The following is a 19,915-nucleotide window of genomic DNA, read 5'->3' on the forward strand; positions in this document are numbered from 1 at the left end:
AGTCAAAGCAAAGAATAATGAAAGGTAGGAACAAGTTACTGCAAATGCTGGAATCTGTACTGAAAACAACAAATGCTGGAGGTCACAGCAAGTCAGACAGCATCCATGAAGAAAAAGCAAACTAACATTTTGAGTCGAGATGATTCTTCAACAGAGCTGAAGAATCATCTAGCCCCTTTCTCCATGGATGATGTCTCACCCGCTATGACTTCCAGCATTTGTTGTTTTCAGGAAAGAGTATTGAAAGTTCATTTATCTCAATTTACCTGTTTCTTTCTCCACCAATGCTGCTAGGCTTCTGTATTCTCAGAATTTTCAGTTTTATTACTTTAATTTCCCACTATCTTTATAAATATTTTTTTGTCAAAGCCAATCTAACATCCGAACTCTGCTCTCCACCATTTCATTGTTTTATTTCCAATCCTCAAATCTTTCCCTTGTTCAATGATTCACCAATGGAAGTAATCTTTCATTTCCTGTGAAAAATTCTAAAAGTTTTAACAGTTCTCTTACATTTCCCCTTAACCTTCTCTACTCCAGCTGAAACAATCCTAGTTTTTTCAAGTTTCTCACTGTGGTGATATGCTCTGACATCTGGTATTTTCCATGATTACATTTTTTTTCTTATCAAGTGTCCAAAATTGTACACAATTCCAACTGTGCCTTCACCAATTGTGTATTCAGTACCAACTCTTGTTTCTTCTACTTACCCTCTTACAATAAACCTAGAATACAATTTTCCCTCGACAAGCTTTTTGTTTTAAGCAGAATTCATGCTTTCACAAGACCTGTGTATGGCATTGTGTAGCCTAGATCTGGCTAATCCTCCACCACATTTGACAATTTTATCCTCTTGGCTATATTTGTATTCTCTGCTCTTGTCCCAAAAACATTTACTTTGTATTTACCCACATTGAACTGTGCTTTTTATAGCCTGTGTTCTCCTGCAATCTATCAAATTCTTTATCAGCTTACAATATTTTGTAGCTCTTAACTTGGCATAACAAACAAATTGTGATGCTTGATACTCTTTATATAATTGTCGACCTCATTCAACTCACACAAGAGACTGACTGAATGATGTACTGGCTTTTAAGAAATGAATACTATAGCATGAGGAGAATATACAATGATCATCCCAAGGACACAATACTACTCAGAGACTGTCATTTAAATTTCACCATTTGAGAAAGAAAAATATCTGCTGATTTTAAATCTCTAAAACATGCCCACAACCATATCATCAGACTACTACTTCATTGAAACTGGCTATATATACTTTCCCATTAGTGAATTAAAAAAAAAACTTACATTTTAAAAATTACCTATGCTTTTATTTCTATAACAATACCACTTCACGCTGAAAAATTCATCATCTCCACACTGTTGGTTAAATATTAAAAATATTGCATTTAATTCACATTAAAGTGATGATGCATACTAATTATTTCCCCATCTCACTTCTTTTTTCTTAAGTTGCTTCCTTGTGCTGAGATACAGTTTCATAGGAGTAAATGGTTCTATGCTTCTTTTCGAAATAGCCATGAGTGACTGGACAGGAAGTGACAGATGACTCAATCATCGACAGTATTATTTCTAGACTTGATTCTGTCAGCATTTACAAATCTATACTTTCCATTGGGATACATGAGTAGAATCGTACACTGAACTCTTCACTTGGTTTCGAATATAGAACAACCTTGATTATCCGAACAAGACGGACGGGGAGCACAAAGGAACCTCGATTATCCAAATACCAATTATTCGAAAATCGGATTATCCGAAGGAGATCTCGAGGTCCCGATTAAAACATTACATCACAGAAGTGTTTCCAACAGTGATCGCGTCTTTTGTTTACAGTGATTAAACAGGCACCGTCTCCAAATGACTGACTGCCCGTCCTTTCTCTCTCCCCACACTTTCCCTGGAGTTCTACAGAGGGGTGTACCTTAAACCCCACCCCTTCCCCAGATAATCTCGCCAACATTGTCCTGTACAGGGTGAAGGTGGAACCTGTCAAAAAGTTGCAGTAAAAAGTTGTTTTTGTGGCTGTGGCTGTGTGTGCGCTATTTGGAGACTTATCCCACAATGGCAGCAGCAGCAGACTTGTTGTTGGTGTCCAGTCCAGCTGCCTCAGAGAGGGGGCAGGTGGGGGTGGAGTTGGACGGTGTTGGGGGTAGTGTTGCATGGGGGCGGTATTGCACAGGGACGGGGGGGGGGGGTCGGTGTTCGACGGGGTTGGGGGCGGGCGTGGGTCAGTGTTGGTCGGGTTGGGGGCAGGGGTGATGTTGGAGGAGGGGGGCAGGTGTTGGGGTAACGAGGGGCGGTGTTGCATGGGGCCAGTGTTGGGGTCGGGTGGCAGAGTTGGATGGGGTTGGGGTCGGGTGGCAGAGTTGGAGGCGGGGTTGGTGGCGGAGAGGCGGTGTTGGACGGGGTTGACGGCGGGGGAAGCTGTGTAGGACAGGGTTGGGGTCGGGGAGTGGCGTTGGACGGGGTTGGGTTCAGGGGGCGGGGTTGGGTTGGGGGGGGCAGGGTTGGATGGGGTTGGGGTCAGGGGCGGTGGAGGCAACACTGGACGGGGTTGAGGTCAGGGGCGGTGTTGGACGGGGCTGGGGTTGGGGTGCAGGGTTGGGGGCGGGGAAGCGGTGTTGGACGGGGTTGGGGGTGGGGGGAACGGTGTTGGGTTTGGGGAGGCGGTGTTTGATGGGATTGGGGGTGGGGGGAGCAGTGTTGGGGTTGGGGAGGCGGTATTGACACCGGGGCGGTGTTGGGGGCGGGGTCTCACGCGCTGTGTGCTGTTGCTAGTCTCCTGAACCAGGAGCAGACTTTTAAAAACTCTGAGCCCCAGAGGAAATGCATTTAATTGATAACTGAATAATCGATTATCCGAACAAAATAGTGCCCACCCACCATGTTCAGATAATCAAGGTTTCCCTGTATTTTGTTCGGATAACTGATTGTTCGGATAACAGATAACATTTTTACAGGACCTTGCAATCTTGTTCGGATAACTGAGGTTGTTCTGTAATCCATGAAAATCATTGTTCACATTCAACTACAGGCATTTTTGACGTCTCCAGTGTTAGCTTGGTTCATGTGGTCAAAGTTCACAACCAATTATAGACTTGAGCTCATGGTCTGGACTAGTGGTTCTCAAAATGCAGTCTGTGGATTCTTTGGGGAATGCATAAAGACTTCTTACAGAGACTGCAAAATACCGTGACAGTGTGATTCATCACAGTAGCAGTGCAGGACAAGTTGGTTGTCTTATGAGGGAACAGGACTGTGGAGTTGTTTGCACTTGTTTTGAAAGCATTATTGAAGCATTGATACATGCAGCACTATCATGTTATAAGCATTATATAGTATTTTAGCTTAGATGGGGAGTTTATAATTACCAACCCAAAAGTGCTCTTCAAATATAAAAAATTGAGGATCAATACTGTAGGCAGATACTCCTGTGCAGTATAGAAAGAATTGCTGCACAGTTTGAACTGCTGCTGTCTGAATCCCATCAACATATGAAGGTGGATGCAAACTATTTCATGCCATACTGAAAGAAAAGCAGGGAGGTCTTCCGGTATTTGAATTTTTCTTAATCACCACTTCAAGCGGTGCTAAATGGCCTACTTATGCTCTTATAACTTACGTTCATATGGATTTTGAAATAACATCACCATGGACTGAATTTCAAAGTAGGTTTCTAATTTGGCACAAAACTAAGAAATAGGCCAACTGATTTATCAGCCTGCCACACCTTAGAAACTTCTTTACCTTACATATTTGCCATATACAGCAAATGTACATTGGACAAAGACTTGAAGCAATAGCTTACATTTATACAATAACTCATATCATAAAGGACTTTACAAAAAACATGTTTCTTTTGAAATACAGTTTCCTCTGTGTGCTCTGGTTTCCTCTCACTTTCCCAAGATGTGAAGGTTAGGTGGATTGGCCATGTTAATTTGCCCCGTAGCATCCAGGGATGTGCAGGCTAGTTGAATTAGCCAAGGTGAATGCAGAATTACGGGGATAGAGTAGGGGGGCTGGGTCGGTGAAACTCAATGGGCCAAATGGTCTCTATCGCGGTGAGGGATTCTATGAAATCTGCCCTAGTATTCAATTAGTTCATGGCTGATCTGAATATTAAACTCCACTTTCCTTCCTTTTATTTGTAACTCTTGATTCCTTTTATTGATTAAAAATACGCCTATCTCAGCCTTGAATATACTAATGATCTAGGCTCAGCAGTTTACTGTGGTAAAGAATTCCACAGATTCACTATCTTCAGAGGAAATTTCTCCTCATCTCTGTCTTAAATGAGCAACCCCTTACTCTGAGATTCTGCCCTCTGGTCTTAGGCTCTCCCATAAGGGGAAACAACTTGCCCACATCCACCTTGTCAAGCCTCCTAAGAATCTTGGAAATTTCAATAAGATTGCCTCTCATTCTTCTAAACTCCAATGAGTATAGGCCTAAGACAGTCCAATCTGACCTGGAATCAGCCCAGTGATCATTCTCTGACTGCCTCCAATGCCAGTGTATCTTTCCTGAGAAAAAAAACACCCAAAACTGTTCACTGTGTTCCAGCTATAGTCAAACTAATGTCGTGTATGGTTTGGTCGAAACATATTCTATTCATTTTGAAATAAGGCTAACATTATATTTGCCTTCTTGATTACCCACTCAACTTGGATATTAGCTTTTTGTGAATCATGGATGAAGACTTCTAAATCCCTTTATTCTGTAGCTTTCTACAGTCATTTTCAATTTAAATAATATTAGCTCTTCCGTTCTTCATACCAAAGTGCACAATATCATATTTTCCACATTATGTTCCATCTGTCGTTATTGCCACTTTCTTAATCTGTCTATTTTTCTCTATAGACTATGTTAGCTTTTTAGAGTTTGGAATTCGTACATGCTCCCTGTGTTTGTGTGAATTTCCTCCGAGTGCTCTGGTTTCCTCTCATAGTCCAAAGATGTGCAGGTTAGGTGGATTGGCCATGCTGAATTGCCCATAGTGTCCAGGGATGTGCGGGCTATGCAGTTTACACATGGGAAATGCAGGATTACAGGGATAGGGTAGGAGGTGAGTCGGAGTGGGATGTTCTTTGGAAGGTCAGTGTGGAATCAATGGGCTGAATGACCTGCTTCCACACTGTAGGGAATTCTATGATTCTCTTCTATTTTATGTTTCTTCACTTGCCTTATCACCTATTTTCATTTCTTCCGCAAACTTGGCTGTAGTAAGTTAATTTTCCTCCTCCAAGTCATTTTATTTATTCATTTATATATAATAATAAATTATGAATCTATCACTAGTTACAGGTTGCCATCCTGAAAATGCTCCCCTTCTCTCAATTATCTGTCTTCTATTAGATACCTAATCCTCTTTCCGTACTAATATTCTACCTCCAACACCATGCGTACTTATTTAATAAGTAGTCAAATATTTATACCATATCAAATACATGTTGAAAATCCACATATTTACATTTACTGCTTTCCCTTTATCTATCCTGCTTGCTACCTCCTCAAAAAATTCTAATCAATCTGACAGGCATGATTTCCCCTTCAGAGAGCTAGGCTAACTCTGCTTGACTATATTATATATTTCTAAATCTCTTCTACTAAATTATTTATAATAGATGCTGACATTTTCCCCAATAACAGACTTTAAGCTAGATGGCCTTTACCTCCTTAACAATTTTGCAATGACAGTCATAGAGATGTACAGCACGGAAGCAGACTCTTCAGTACAACTTGTGCATGCTGACCAGATATCCTAATCTAATCTAGCCCCATTTGCCATCACTTGGCCCATATCCCTCTAAACCCTTCCTAATTCATATACCCATCCAGATGTCTTTTAAATGTACTAATTGTATCACCCTCCACTATTTCCTCTGGCAGCTCATTCCCTCTGTGTGAAAAAGATGCCCCTTAGGACTGTTTTAAATTTTTCCCCTCTCACCCTAAACCTACGCCCATTAGTTCTGGACTCCTCCACCACAGGGAAAATATCTTGTCTATTTATCCTACCCATGCCCCTCATGAGTTTATAAACTTCTACAAATTTACTCCTCAGCCTCTGATGCTCCAGGAAAAACAGCCCCAGTCTATTCAGCCTTTCTCTATAACTCAAACCGTCCAACCCTAGCAACATCCTTGCTGATCTTTTCTGAACCCTTTCAAGTTTCACAACATCCTTCTGATAGGAGGGAGACTAGGACTGCACACAATATTCCAAAAGTGGACTAAACAATGTCCTGTACAGCCACAACTTTCCAATTCCTCTACTCAATACTCTGACCAATAAAGGAAAGCATACCAAATGCCTTCTTCACTATTCTACCTCGGAGAAAGCGAGGACTGCAGGTGCTGGAGATCAGAGTCGAGAGTACGGTGCTGGAAAAGCACAGCAGGTCAGGCAGCATCTAAGGAGCAGGAGAATCGATCTTTTGGGCATAAGCCCTTCAAACAGGAAAGGGCTTATGCCCAAAACGTCGATTCACCTGCTCCTCGGATGCTGCCTGACCTGTTGTGCTTTTCCAGCACCACACTCTCGACTCACTATTCTATCTACCGGCAACTCCACTTTCAAGGAACTATGAACCTGCACTCCAAGGTCTCTTTGTTCAGCAACACTCCCAGGACCTTACCATTAAGTGTACCATTAAGTGCAGCGCCTCACATTTATCTAAATTAAACTCCATCTGCCACTTCCTGGCCCATTGGTCCATCTGATCAAGATCCCATTGAACTCGGAGGTAAGCTGCTTCACTGTCCACTACATCGCCTATTTTGATGTCATTTGCAAACTTACTAACCATACCTCCTATGTTCACATCCAAATCATTTATTTAAATGACAAAAAGCTGTGGACCCAGCACCAATCCTGGTGGTACACTACAGATCACAGGCCTCCAGTTTGAAAGGCAATCCTCCACCACCACTCTCTGCCTTCTACCTTCGAGGCAGTTCTCTACACAAATGGTAGTTCTCTCTGTATTCCATGTGATCTAACCTTGCTAACCAGTTCACCATGAGGAACCTCATCAAACACCTTACTGAAGACCAAATAGATCACATCCGCCGCTCTGCCCTCATCAATCCTCTTCGTTACTTCCGCAAAAAACTCAATCAAGTTCATAAGACATGATTTCTCATGCACAAAACAATGCTGACAATCCCTAATCAGTCTTTGCCTTTCCAAATATATGTAAATCCTGTCCCTCAGGATTCTCTCCAAAAACGTGCCCACCACCGATGTCAGGCTCACCAGTCTATAGTACTCTGGCTTTTCCTGACCACCTTTCTTAAAAAGTGGCACCATGTTAGCCAACCTCCAGTGTTCCAGCACCTCGCTTGTGACTATCGATGATACAAATACCTCAGCAAGGGGCCCAGCAATCACATCCCACAGAGTTCTAGGGTACACCTGATCAGGCCCTGGGGATTTATCCATCTTTATGTGTGAACATATCCAGCACCTCCTCCTCTGTGATGGGACATTTTTCAAGATGTCACCATCGATTTCCCCGCATTCTATATCTTCCATTTCCTTTCCACAGTAAACACTGATGCAAAATACTCATTTAGTATCTCCTCCATCTCCTGTGGTTACACAAAAAGATTGCCTTGCTGATCTTTGAGAAGCCCTGTTCTCTCCCTCGTTACCCTTTTGTCATTAATGTATTTATAAAATCCCTTTGGATTCTTTTTAACCCTATTTGCCAAAGCTATCTCATGTCCCCTTTAAGGCCTCCTGATTTCCCTCTTAAGTATACTCCTACTGCTTCTATATTCTAAAGATTTACTCGATCTCTGCTGTCTAAATCTGACATATGCAACCTTCTTTTTCTGAACCAAAATCTCAATTTCTCTAGTCATCCAGCATTCCCTACACCTACCAGCCATTCCTGTCACCCTAACTGGAATATACTGTCTCTGGTCTCTCCATCTCATTTTGAAGGCTCCCCATTTTCTAGCCGTCCCTTCACCTGCAAACATCCACCCCCAATCAACTTTTGAAAGTTCTTGCCTAATACTGTCAAAATTGGCCTTCCTCCAATGTAAAACTTAAATGGGTAGAGTCTATCCTTTTTCCATCACTATTTTAAAACTAATGGAAATATGGTTGCTGGCCCAAGGTCGCAGTTTGTTTCTCAAATTCCTGCTAACTATTGGGAGCGGGAGGGGGGGTCAACAATACAATCCTAACAAGGTGATCATCCCTTTCTTATTTTTCAGTTCCACCCAATTAGCTCCCCTGGATGTATTCCCACAAGTATCCTCTCAAGCCATTATGGTATTCCTTACCAAAAACGCTACACCCTTTCCTCTCTTGTCCCCCTTTCTATCCTTCCTATAGCATTTATATCCTGGAACATTAAGCTGCCAGTCCTGTCCGTACCTGGGCCATGTCTCAGTAATTGCTATGATATCCCAATCCCATGTTCTTAACCATGCCCTGAGTTCATCTGCCTTCCCTGTTAGGCCTCTTGCATTGAAATAAATGCAGTTTAATTTATCAGTCCTACCTTGTTCTCTTTGTTCCTCCCTGCCCTGACTGTTTGATTCGCTCCTTTTCCCAAGTGTACCAGTCTCAGATTGGTCTCTTTCATCACTATTTCCCTGGGTACCCCCCAACCCCCACCTTCCTGGTTTAAATCCTCCTGAGCAGCTCGAGCAAATCTCCCTGCCAGTATATTCGTCCCCTTCCAATTCAGGTGCAATCCGTCCTTCTTGTCCAGGTTACTTCTAGTCCACAAGAGATTCCAATGTCCAAAACTGCGAACCGGTCTCCCCTGAACCAGCTCCTCAGCCACATATTCATCTGCTCTATCCTCCAATTCCGAACCTCACTAGCTTGTAGGACTGGAGGTAATCCAGATATTACTACCCTTGAGCACCTCTTTTTTAAATTCCTGCCTAATTTTCTATATTCTCCCTTCAGATTCTCATCCTTTTCCCTTCCTATGTCATTAGTTCCAACGTGTACAACAACCACCTGCCGGTCTCTTTCCCGTTTGACAACATTCTGCATACTCTCAGAGATATCTTCGATCCTGGCACCAAATAGGTAACTATTCTGATTTCTCACTACTGGCTACAGAAACATCTGTCTGTGCCCCTATCACAATTGCTTGGAACCTGACATACCCTTCGTTACATTAGAGCTACTCTTGGTACCATAAACTGGGCTGTTCTTGCTACATTCCCCTGAAATTCCATCACTCCTACATTTTCCAAAACAGCACACTTATTTGAGATGGGTATAGCCAAAGGAGACTCCTGCACTACCTGTCTCTCTCTCTTATCCTTCCTGGAGGTAACCCATCTACCTGACTGTATCTGCGGTTTTTCTCCCTTCCTACAATTGCCATCCAACACATCCCCAGCTCCTGTAAATTCCTTATTGCCACTAACTGCCACTGCAACCGATCCATGCAATCGGATAGGATGTGCAGACCTAATCATCAGTAACATGGAAACCCTCCCTAATCTCCCACATCACTCTGCTAAAGGCCATCTTTGCTCCTGAACCATCTACAGACCCAGAAAATAGCACCATCTTATTGCTCTAATAAACACTGCTCCAGACGAACTTAATACCTATGTTTTATATTTTTGTCCAATTTAATCGAGACAGATTTCAATAAAACATATAATCAAAGAAAACCCACTCTACTCACTATTGCAGACTTACAGCAAGTCTACACATTTAAAACTATGCACTTATCTGTTCCTGTACTGTGAACTCTCCCACACAGGTTCCTCCAAGGTCAGCTGTGAACTTCACTGTTTGTTAATTTTTGCCAGATGTACTCCGATGCCCAATGATATCTGAACTCAAACAGCAGAGGCAGATTCACTGCTGTGTCAGACAGCAGTGTAATTTTCTTACTCTGATCATGTGGTCCCTACCTTTGTCTGTCTTCCTCTTTTTTCACCTATTTTCTCACGAAGTTCCAAAACAGTGCAACAGCAATTGCTGCTCCTGGAATTCGAGGAAATCACCTTCAACACCTAAAATACCTCAAAAAAAAAAGGAGGAGCTCTTAGACCCATATTTTTTCCTGTCCTCCATCTTGTCTGGGACTTTTCCAGAACCTAAGGATTCTTGGAAGGTTACAGCCAGTATCTCTGAGGCTAGTGTCATAGAGATGGACAGCACAGAAACAGACTCTTCGGTCCAACTCACCCACATGAGCCAGATATGCCAAATTAATCTAGTCTAATTTGCCAGCATTTGGCCATATTCCTCTGAACCCTTCCTATTCATATACCCATCCAGATGCCTTTTAAATATTGTACTAGCCTCCATCACCTTCCCTGGCAGCTCATTCCATACATGCACATCAGGTGAGAAAGTTGTTCCTTAGATACCTTTTACATCTTTCTCCTGTCATCTTAAACAAATGCCCTCTAGTTTAGGAATTGTGTACCCTGGGGAAAAGACCTTGGTTATTCAAGCTATCCATGCCCTTCACAATTTTATAAACCTCAATAAGGTTACCCCTCAGCCTCCGATGTTCCAGGGAAAATAGCCCCAGCCTACTCAGCCTCTCCCCACAGTTCAAACCCTCAAATCCTGGCAACATCCTTGGAAATCTTTTCTGAACTCTTTCAAGTTTCACAATGTCTTTCCGATAGCAGAGAGAACAGGACTGAATGCAGTATTCTAAAAATGGCCTAACCAATGTCCTGTACAAGCTGCAACATGCCCTCCCAACTCCTAAACTCAATGCACTGACCAATAAAGGCAAGCGTACTTCATCATTACCCTGTGTACCTGTGACTCCATTTTCAAAGGAACAATGAACCTACACCCCAGGTCTTTTTGTTTGGCAACACTCCCCAGAACCAATGGAATGTATCACTCTTTAGCCTTATTACCTTCTCTAGAAGTTTTTTCTCTAGTGATAGTTATTGTATTTATTTCCTCTTCACCTTTTACACTTTTATTTAGTAATTTTAGAATTCTATTAGTATATTCAACTGTGATAACATTACTCAACCTCTGTGCCATTTCCTGATTCCCATTTCTATTTTCCAGCCTCATTCTTGAAGGAACCTATGTTCGCGTTGGCTCTCTTTTTCCTTTTTATACATTTAAAGAAGCTCTTGCTGTTCAGTTCATATTACCTGCAAGGTTATCGTCAAAGCTTATTTTCAGCCTTATTTTGTCTTTTGGTCATATTTTGTTGGTTTTTAAAACTTCCCCAATCCTCTGGCTTACCAAAAACATACTCATGTATTTTTTCTTTCAATTTTTTTGTTATGCTTAACTTCCTGATTAACAATAGGTGGCATAGCCCCTTCCTAGAATCCTTCTTCCGCACTGAAATATATCTTTGCTGTGAGCCACAAACTATTTTCTTGAACATCTGTGGCTCCTCAACTGTCTTTGTTGCTCAATAACTTTCAGTCAACTCCAGCCAGTTTTACCTTCATTCCTTTGTAATTACCTCATTTAAGCTTAGCAACAACTGTTTCTGACCCAAGTTCTTCTCTCTCAAACTGAATGCTAAATTCTAATATTGTATGGTCATTGTCTACTCTGACTTCATTTATTAAATCTGCTTCATTACAGTACCAGATCTAAATAGCTGTACCCAAGGTTTCATTAGAACAGGAATTTAGATAAGATTAGATTACTTACAGTGTGGAAACAGGCCCTTCGGCCCAACATGTGCACACCGACTCTCCGAAGAGCAATCCACCCAGACCCATTCCCTTACATTTACTCTTTCACCTAACTCTACGGGCAATTTAGTATGTCCAATTCACCTAACCTGCACATTTTTAGACTGTGGGAGGAAACCGGAGCACCCGGAGGAAACCCACGCAGACACTGGGAGAATGTGCAAACTCCACACAGACAGTCACCTGAGGCGGGAATTGAACCCAGGTCCCTGGTGCTGTGAGGCAGCAGTGCTAACCACTGTGCCGCCGTGCCGCCTATGAGTTGTTTGTGAATCTGTGGTTTCGGTCTACCTTCACGGATGCGTCTGATTTTGCTGCATCTCAAAGGAATCACACAAGGAATTACTCAAGAGTACAGTGAATGTTTTTCAAAATGAGGATATTTTATGAAGTGTTACCCAACTGGCAGCATCTTGTCTTCGAAATGGAGTCCTGGGTCCAGCCTTTGGCTGGTTGTTCTGATAGCTCTACTTTGTTGTTGTATAAACAGAAAGAGAACACTATGGTCAGAATTGCAGCAATATGAACATAATAGTGGGCGCTGTGGGACACAGGGCACCGTAACAGGCACTTCGGGACACAGGGCACCGTAACGGGCACTGCGGGACACAGGGCACCGTAACAGGCACTGCGGGACACAGGGCACCATAACAGGCACTGTGGGACACAGGGCACCATAACAGGCATTGCGGGACACAGGGCACTGTAACACGCACTGCGGAACACGGGGCATTCAGCATGTTAAACATTGCAACGTATACTGTTATCCAGGTGACACAAAAAGACGAGGCAGAGGTCCTTGAATGCATACAATTCTCAGGGATTTTCACTGGGGGAAGACCATGTGCTGGAACTTTGAAAGAATTCCTTGCTCTGAATCTTTAACTTGCATCTGAACAAGTAGACAAGGTCCAGGTTTACATCTCGTTCAAAGAATAAAACAGCTAACAATGGTGTTTTTATGATATGACTGGAATAGCTACAGAGCATAAACAATGGAAGGATTAACCAAACAGGCAACTGAGCTGCCAAGAGAGGCAATCACTGCTCAACTTGAAAGTGATGATTCCAAAAGGAAAAACATTTCCCACCTCTTTGGAACATGACAACAACAGCTGGGTTAATCTTTGCTTTGTGGTTAAAGTAAATCGGAGCTGACCTGTGCCTTGACCTGGCTATGTCTCATATCCTTCAATCCCCTTAACCGCATAAACCCATTAATCCCAGTCTCAAAATATCCATCTGACCCTCTGCAGACACATGTATACATTCTTGATGGGGAGAACATCAGATTCCTATTTTTTGTCTCTCAATTTCACCACTGAAAGACTGAGGCTGAATTTCAAAACCCTATTCTTGATTGCCTAATCTGGGGTAATAGTTCTCTGTATCTACACTATCAGAAAGTTTTAACACATGGATCAATCACCTCTCAAACTTCTAGAAGCAAGAGAAAACCTGGGTTGAGGCAAGTTGTCCTCGTAACGCTAAGTCGCAGTATCATGATGGACAGTCTGCACAGTACTGCCTCTAAGGCCAGTCCACCCTTCCTGAGGTGTAGTGCCCGGATCTGAACAGAATGCTCCAGATGGAGTCTGTCTGATGTTCGAGACAATGAAAGGACTGCTTGCTTGCCACTGTAGTCTAGCCCCACTTGAAAGGAAGGCCAGCAATCTGACAGCTTTATGGATAGATTTTAAGACTATCATCTCAGGCAGTCCTATGTTCTAGCTTCTCTGAACAAACACTGCAGCTCATGTGGGTAACATGAGTTAACCATGAAAACCGCGTTATTTGTAACGATTTGGCTTTGGGTCAGAAAGGTTTGATGAACATGAACTGTCAGCCAAGCAGCTGACAATGTGCTGTGTACTCACAATGGTCAGATAGAAAAATAAATCTGTAAACAAGCTTCAAAGCTAGCCAGCAAATCAGAGCAACAGAACTGGATCAGGAAGGCGATAGCCTCAGGACTGATTGTACTTTGTAGGCAACGACACAGTGAGGTCAGGAGAGACTGGGCAAATTTTAAATGCTGTCTTGTCCAGGACAAATAGTTCTACAATATCTTGGATGGAATAAGTACAATAGCAAGAAATGATTTTGAATTGGAAAATGTAGAATTCATTTGGTGCGGGTAAGAAATGAAAAGGGGGGAAGGACACCGGTAGGAGTAGTCTATAGGCCTCCTAACATTGGCTTTATGGTTGGACAGAGATAATTATGGCATGTAATAAGGGCAGTGCATTAATTGGGTTACTTTGATCTTCATGTAGTTTTGGATAGTCAGATTGGCTGAGCAAGCTATGAGGAAAAATCCATAGGCATTATCGGGACAGTTCCCAGATATTGTAGAGGAGAAAGTGAGGACTGCAGATGCTGGAGATCAGAGCTGAAAATGTGTTGCTGGAAAAGCGCAGCAGGTCAGGCAGCATCCAAGGAGCAGGAGAATCGACGTTTCGGGCATGAGCCCTTCTTCAGGAATGAGGAGAGTGTGCCAAGCAGGCTAAGATAAAAGGAGGGAGGACGGGCGTTGAAAATGCGATAGGTGGAAGGAGATTAAGGTGAGGGTGATAGGCCGGAGTGGGGGTGAGGGCGGAGAGGTCAGGAAGAAGATTGCAGGTTAGGAAGGTGGTGCTGAGTTCGAGGGTTGGGACTGGGGGGGAGGGGAAATGAGGAAACTGGAGAAATCTGAGTTCATCCCTCCCCCAAGTCCCTTCTCCCAACCTTTTATCTTAGCCTGCTTGGCACACTCTCCTCATTCCTGAAGAAGGGCTCATGCCCGAAACGTCGATTCTCCTGCTCCTTGGATGCTGCCTGACCTGCTGCGCTTTTCCAGCAACACATTTTCAGCTCTGATCTCCAGCATCTGCAGTCCTCACTTTCTCCTCTACAATATCTGGGAACTGTCCCGATAATGCCTATGGATTTTTCCTCATAGCTTGCTCAGCCAATCTGACTATCCAAAACTACATGAAGATCAAAGTAACCCAATTAATGCACTGCCCTTATTACATGCCATAATTATCTCTGTCCAACCATAAAGCTAATGTTAGGAGGCCTATAGACTACTCCTACCGGTGTCCTTCCCCCCTTTTCATTTCTTACCCGCACCAAATGAATTCTACATTTTCCAATTCAAAATCATTTCTTGCTATTGTACTTATTCCATCCCATATTAACAATGCTACTCCACCACCCATTCCATTCTGCCCATCATTTCAAAAAGTCGCACACCCCTGAATATTGAGTTTCCAGCTTTGATCTTCTTGTAACCACATCTCCACAATAGCAATAAAGTCATACCTGTCAACCTGTATTCGTGCCATTACTCTTTTTTATCCCCCCAAATACTCTGCATGAAGAAAGCTTTTAATTTTGGCTTATTACCATTCTTTTCCTTTTGAACCTATTTACTGACGGCTTTCTATGTTTATATAATCTGTCCCTTCCTCTCCCAGTCTGGGTATTGTCAGCCAAATAGCTGCCCTGTAATGCTGACATATCTGCTTGCTTTAGAAGCCTACCTTTCCCCCTCTACCAAACCCTTCCTCCTTTATTCAGTTGGACCGCTGTTATGTACTTATTTGTCAATCAGTTTTCGGAAAAAAAGGTCAGAAACCGTCAAATCTAAATTTGCCATCATCAAATTCTGAGAAAACCACAGGTTTATTTCAAGCAATAAATATAGTATGTTTCGCAACAGTTGCTGCTGTTGTTGTCCTCCCATTACATGCAAGAGCAACTTCACTTTCGGCAGTTGGTATTCTAAGAAATAACATCAAAACATTCAAACCCAAACTGTAGATCTTCAATAATGTAAACCTGTTAGTGCAAAACATCCATGGGTACAAACAATTTCTTGCTACTCTCAAAGTAGGTAGAAATGATGTGTTTGTACATCGTGGATGCATTTTTGAAACACAATATCTTATTAATAAGGCTGACAACATATCTGCACTGAATGACAATGTTCTGCATTTATATAGTATCTCGATGCAAAATAATAAAAATATCTTCAAAGCCTTTCTCGGAGGCAGAACAATAAAACTGCCATCAAGCTAAAGGAGGAGATTATATTAGGAAAGATAACCATAAATTCCACCTTGTTGAGCAGGTGTAAGGAGAAAAGCGGTTGGAGGTGTGGACTTAGTAGGCAATGAATTTCTGAGCAACCTGTTGAGGCAGGTGGAACGAGGGATGGAAGTAGGAAACTTTTGTGATTGAGTCAATATAACATTATTTTACCAACTCGACTTAAATGAGTCACCAATCTGGTTCAATAGGGACATTGGGACGGGACTGAATGAGATCACTGGAAATAGCCACAATGGTTCTGGTCTTACAAACATTTTGCGGAATGAAACTGGAAATCATGTATCATTGGATGTCCGACAAACAGTTTGACAATTTACACAAAGTGGAGGGATCAAGAGCACAATAGAACTCTAGACTTTTCTAAATGGTAGCATGTAATTTTTTTTTGTTATTCATTTGGGAGAAGTGAACCTTGCTGCTGGACCAGCATTTATTCCAACATTTGCAGAGAGAAATCAGAGTTAACATTTCTGAGGAAGGCAATGCTCGACCTGATCGGCTTTTCCAGCAATTTCTGTTTTTGTTTCTGATTTCCAGCATATCAGCAGTTCTTTTGGTTTTTATTTATTGCCCAGACCTAGTTGCCTTTGAGAAGGTGGTGGTGCGCTGTTTTGTAGAACCGCTGCAGTCCATTTAGTGAAGGTAGACCTACAGTGTTTACGACAGTGAGATAAGTCAGTCAAGCATTTATCCTTTGGGACTTTAAAGGAACCAAGCAAAGAAAAACTATTTTCTTTCAGAGATCAACTCAACTCCACCCTTGCATACTCGAGGTGGGGAGGGGAGAAGTCATTTTATAACAGGCATGGTTACTGTTGGACACCCTGCTGGACACCCAATTATGTATTTTTGAATCAGAAAGGAAAGAAGCCCAGCTGGAGGATTCCTCAGATAGAAACCTCCTGCACATTACGAAAGTCCAGGTAAATGTGAGGTGTTGCATTTTAGTAATGCAAAGCAGGGTAGAATTTAAAAAGAAAGCTATCTAGGGAGCATAGTTCCATGAAAGTAGAGTCACAGGTAGACAGGGTGGTGAAGAAGGTGTTTGGCACACTAGTCTTCATTGATCAGTGCATTAAGTATAGCAGTTGGGATGCCATGTTGCAGCTGTACAGGACATTGGTGAGACCACTTTTAGAATACTTCATTCATTTCTGGTCTGCCTGTTGTCGGAACGATGTTGTCAAACTTGAAAGGGTTCAGAAAAGATTTACAAGAATGTGGTCAGGATTGGAGGGTTTGAGCTGTAGAAAGAGGCTGAATTGGCTGGGGCATTTTTTCCCCCTGGAGCACCTCACGGAAGTTTATAAAACCATGATGAACATGGACAGGGTGAATTGAAAGGGTCTTTTTCCCAGGGTAGGAAAATACTGTGAGAGGGAAAAGATTTACAAGGGACCTGTGGGGCAACGTTTTTATGCAATGGGTTGTGCATATAAGGAATGAGCTACCAGAGGAAGTATTGGAGGTGGGTACAATTACAACATTTAAAGGGCATCTGGATGAATAGGAAAGGTTTAGAGGGATATGGGCCAAATGCTGGCAAATGGGACTACATCAGTTTAGGATATCTAGTTGGCAGGGACAAGTTGGATCGAAGGAACTGTTTTGTGCTGTATAACTCTATATCTCTACTTCAGGATTGCAAAATAAAAATAAATATCCAGTCCAGTTACAACATGTACAAGTGCAATGTAAGACCCTTATTAATCTGTTCACTTGATCTATTACTCCAAAATCAGAAGTCAACCATCAGTGCAAGGAGTTTAGTGACTCAGGAGGAAGGTTCACTACTGCCTTGCTTGGGTATATTGGAAAACACCTTTTCCAATGTTGCCTACATTTTAAAGAACAAAGAAAAGCCCCCTCATTTAAATGTCCGTATGTCACCCAACAATAATCTTCCGACTTAAATAGGTTGACTGCGTTACTCAAATACTAAGCCTTTTTAAAAAAAGCTCTATACACACCAAGGAAGCTTTAAGTGACTGTCTGAACTAGTATCACATTGGATTCTTACAACTGACTGAGCATGCAAAATTCTGTCTCATCAGCCTTGGATAAATGTGACTCAAGCTAGGAGGTAAAATATCACATTTTCACAACTAAAGTGTTTTGAGGAAGGAAGACAGGTAAGAGGAAGTACAGCAAAGATTCAAAGGAGGAACAGGGAAGAAATAGCTACGCTCATCTTAACAAAATAGAAGTGGGGAACTGTACTGTGTAAGTATTACACAGCAGTGCATAAAACTCATACCACTGCAGAATTTGTTCGTAACTAAAAAGATCACTGACAATTTTGTATTTACAAACACATTGAGAATGTGTATAAGGTATGAGTAGGTAGGGAAAGAGTCACGTTTTGAGTTTTGTGAAACAAGAGGATCAGCTAAGCATGACTCAGATCAGATAAGAACTTGCAGTTAACAATGGGGTGCTGGAGGCAAGGGTAATGGGTTAACAAGATGGAAAAACAGTCATTATGTAGAGCCATTTAACAATATTAGAAGTATTCAGTATGTGAAGTCAGTTAACAAGGTGAAAAGTATTCATTACGCAAAGCCAGTTATTCATTGTGTAACAGTAGATGGCTTAATCTTTACTATTGACACTCACTGATTGTATCGGTCATCCAATCAAGATGTGTATTGCCTTATCTGGCTGCTCCTCCCTGTATAATCACTATATAATTCATTAAGAAACTGCTGTTCCCAGAGAGAAGACTGGGAACCCATGTCCCTGCGCACATGGACGATCGTTCTATCTCCATCCATGGCCTGGAAAAACACTGAAAGTAAAACCATACTGTGTCTCTGAGCATTGTGCTTCGACTGAGGGGCGAAATGGAACAACAATATTGGCGTAGTCGGCAGGATTCAAACGGATAGTTACGATCGGATGGTGTCAGCGGCCGCCCAGAACCTTGGTCCTCTTGATATTCCTGTGTGCCGGAGACAGTGCCCTTGCTTGATCGCTCTCTTTTCCATGCTTCTTCGAATGGTAATTAGTTCAGTCAAGAGACACAATTTCACAAGCACGCTGACAATCAGAGGTTCCAGTCCTCTGCACTGCACTGGGGGGAGGTGTGGGGTGTAATTTGAGGTTTGAATCTCTGTGTGATATTGGGGTGAGAGTCGGCGGGGGCGGGGGGAATGTAAATTTTGAGTCCCCTGGATGGGTTTGATTGAGGTTAGAGTCCTCTGCATGGTATTGGGGTTGGAGTCCCCTGGATAGGTTTTAGTGAGGTTTGAATCCTCTACGCTGTATTAAGGTTTGAGTCCTCAAACGGGGTTTGATTGAGGTTCGAGTCCCCTGGATGGGTTTAAGTGGGGCTTGAGACTTCTGCGCTGTATTGGGGTTTGATTCCCCGGATGGGTTTGATTGAGGGTCGAGTCCTCTGTGCTGTATAGGGGTTCGAGTCCCCTAGGTGGGTTAATTCGAGGTTTGAATCCTCTGCGTGGTATTGGGGTTTGAGCTCTCTGTCTTTAAGTGAGATTTGAGCTTTCTGTGTTTAATTGAGGTTCGAGCTCTCCGAGTTTAAATGGGATTCAAGTTCTCTGTGTTTAAGTGGGATTTGCGCCCTGTGTTTAATTGAGATTCAAGTCCTTTGCGTCTAATTGGGGTGCGAGCCCGCGTGAGGAGTAAAGTGAGAAAGGGGTTAAAATCCCCTAGTGCTGAAATTTGAGGCTCTGTGAGTCTTTGTTCTGGGGGAAGAAAATGGCTTGGATTGTGCACCATGTGGTCCGCTGCGAGGGCTTTCTCCAAGTCTAATTTCAGTGAGAGGATGAAAAAAATAAATATGAGAAACGCAGAAATTAAAGTTGTACTAATACTTGGGCTGAAAAAGGAAAGCTTCAATGTAAACTGTGCCATGCTGAGGGTGTTTGGTGTTTAAACATTTTGGTTTGTTAAAATACTGGTTCAGAAAATCCTTTTAATTAACTGTCTTGCCTTGTTTGAATTAGGACCTTGTGTTTTGTGGGCCATGTAATGGGGCAGATTTTGTTTATACACTGAAATTGTACAACATTATGTCCTTTTTAAAATTATCAAGCTGGTAACCTTAAAACAAATTGTTTGAGGACCTTGAGCCCCTGAT

General features: G+C 42.4%; 1 protein-coding gene across 1 annotated transcript in view; it reads right to left on the bottom strand.

The window, feature by feature from the left end:
* The window catches only part of LOC122557360 (palmitoyltransferase ZDHHC15B), a 105,764-nt gene that overhangs the window by 57,213 nt on the left and 28,636 nt on the right, over positions 1-19,915 (bottom strand). The gene's annotated exons all lie outside the window — the stretch shown is intronic.

This window comes from Chiloscyllium plagiosum, unplaced genomic scaffold, assembly GCF_037043375.1.
Source record: "Chiloscyllium plagiosum isolate Xiang-an unplaced genomic scaffold, Cpla_swu_hap1 HiC_scaffold_11, whole genome shotgun sequence".
In the NCBI taxonomy this organism is placed as follows: domain Eukaryota; kingdom Metazoa; phylum Chordata; class Chondrichthyes; order Orectolobiformes; family Hemiscylliidae; genus Chiloscyllium; species Chiloscyllium plagiosum.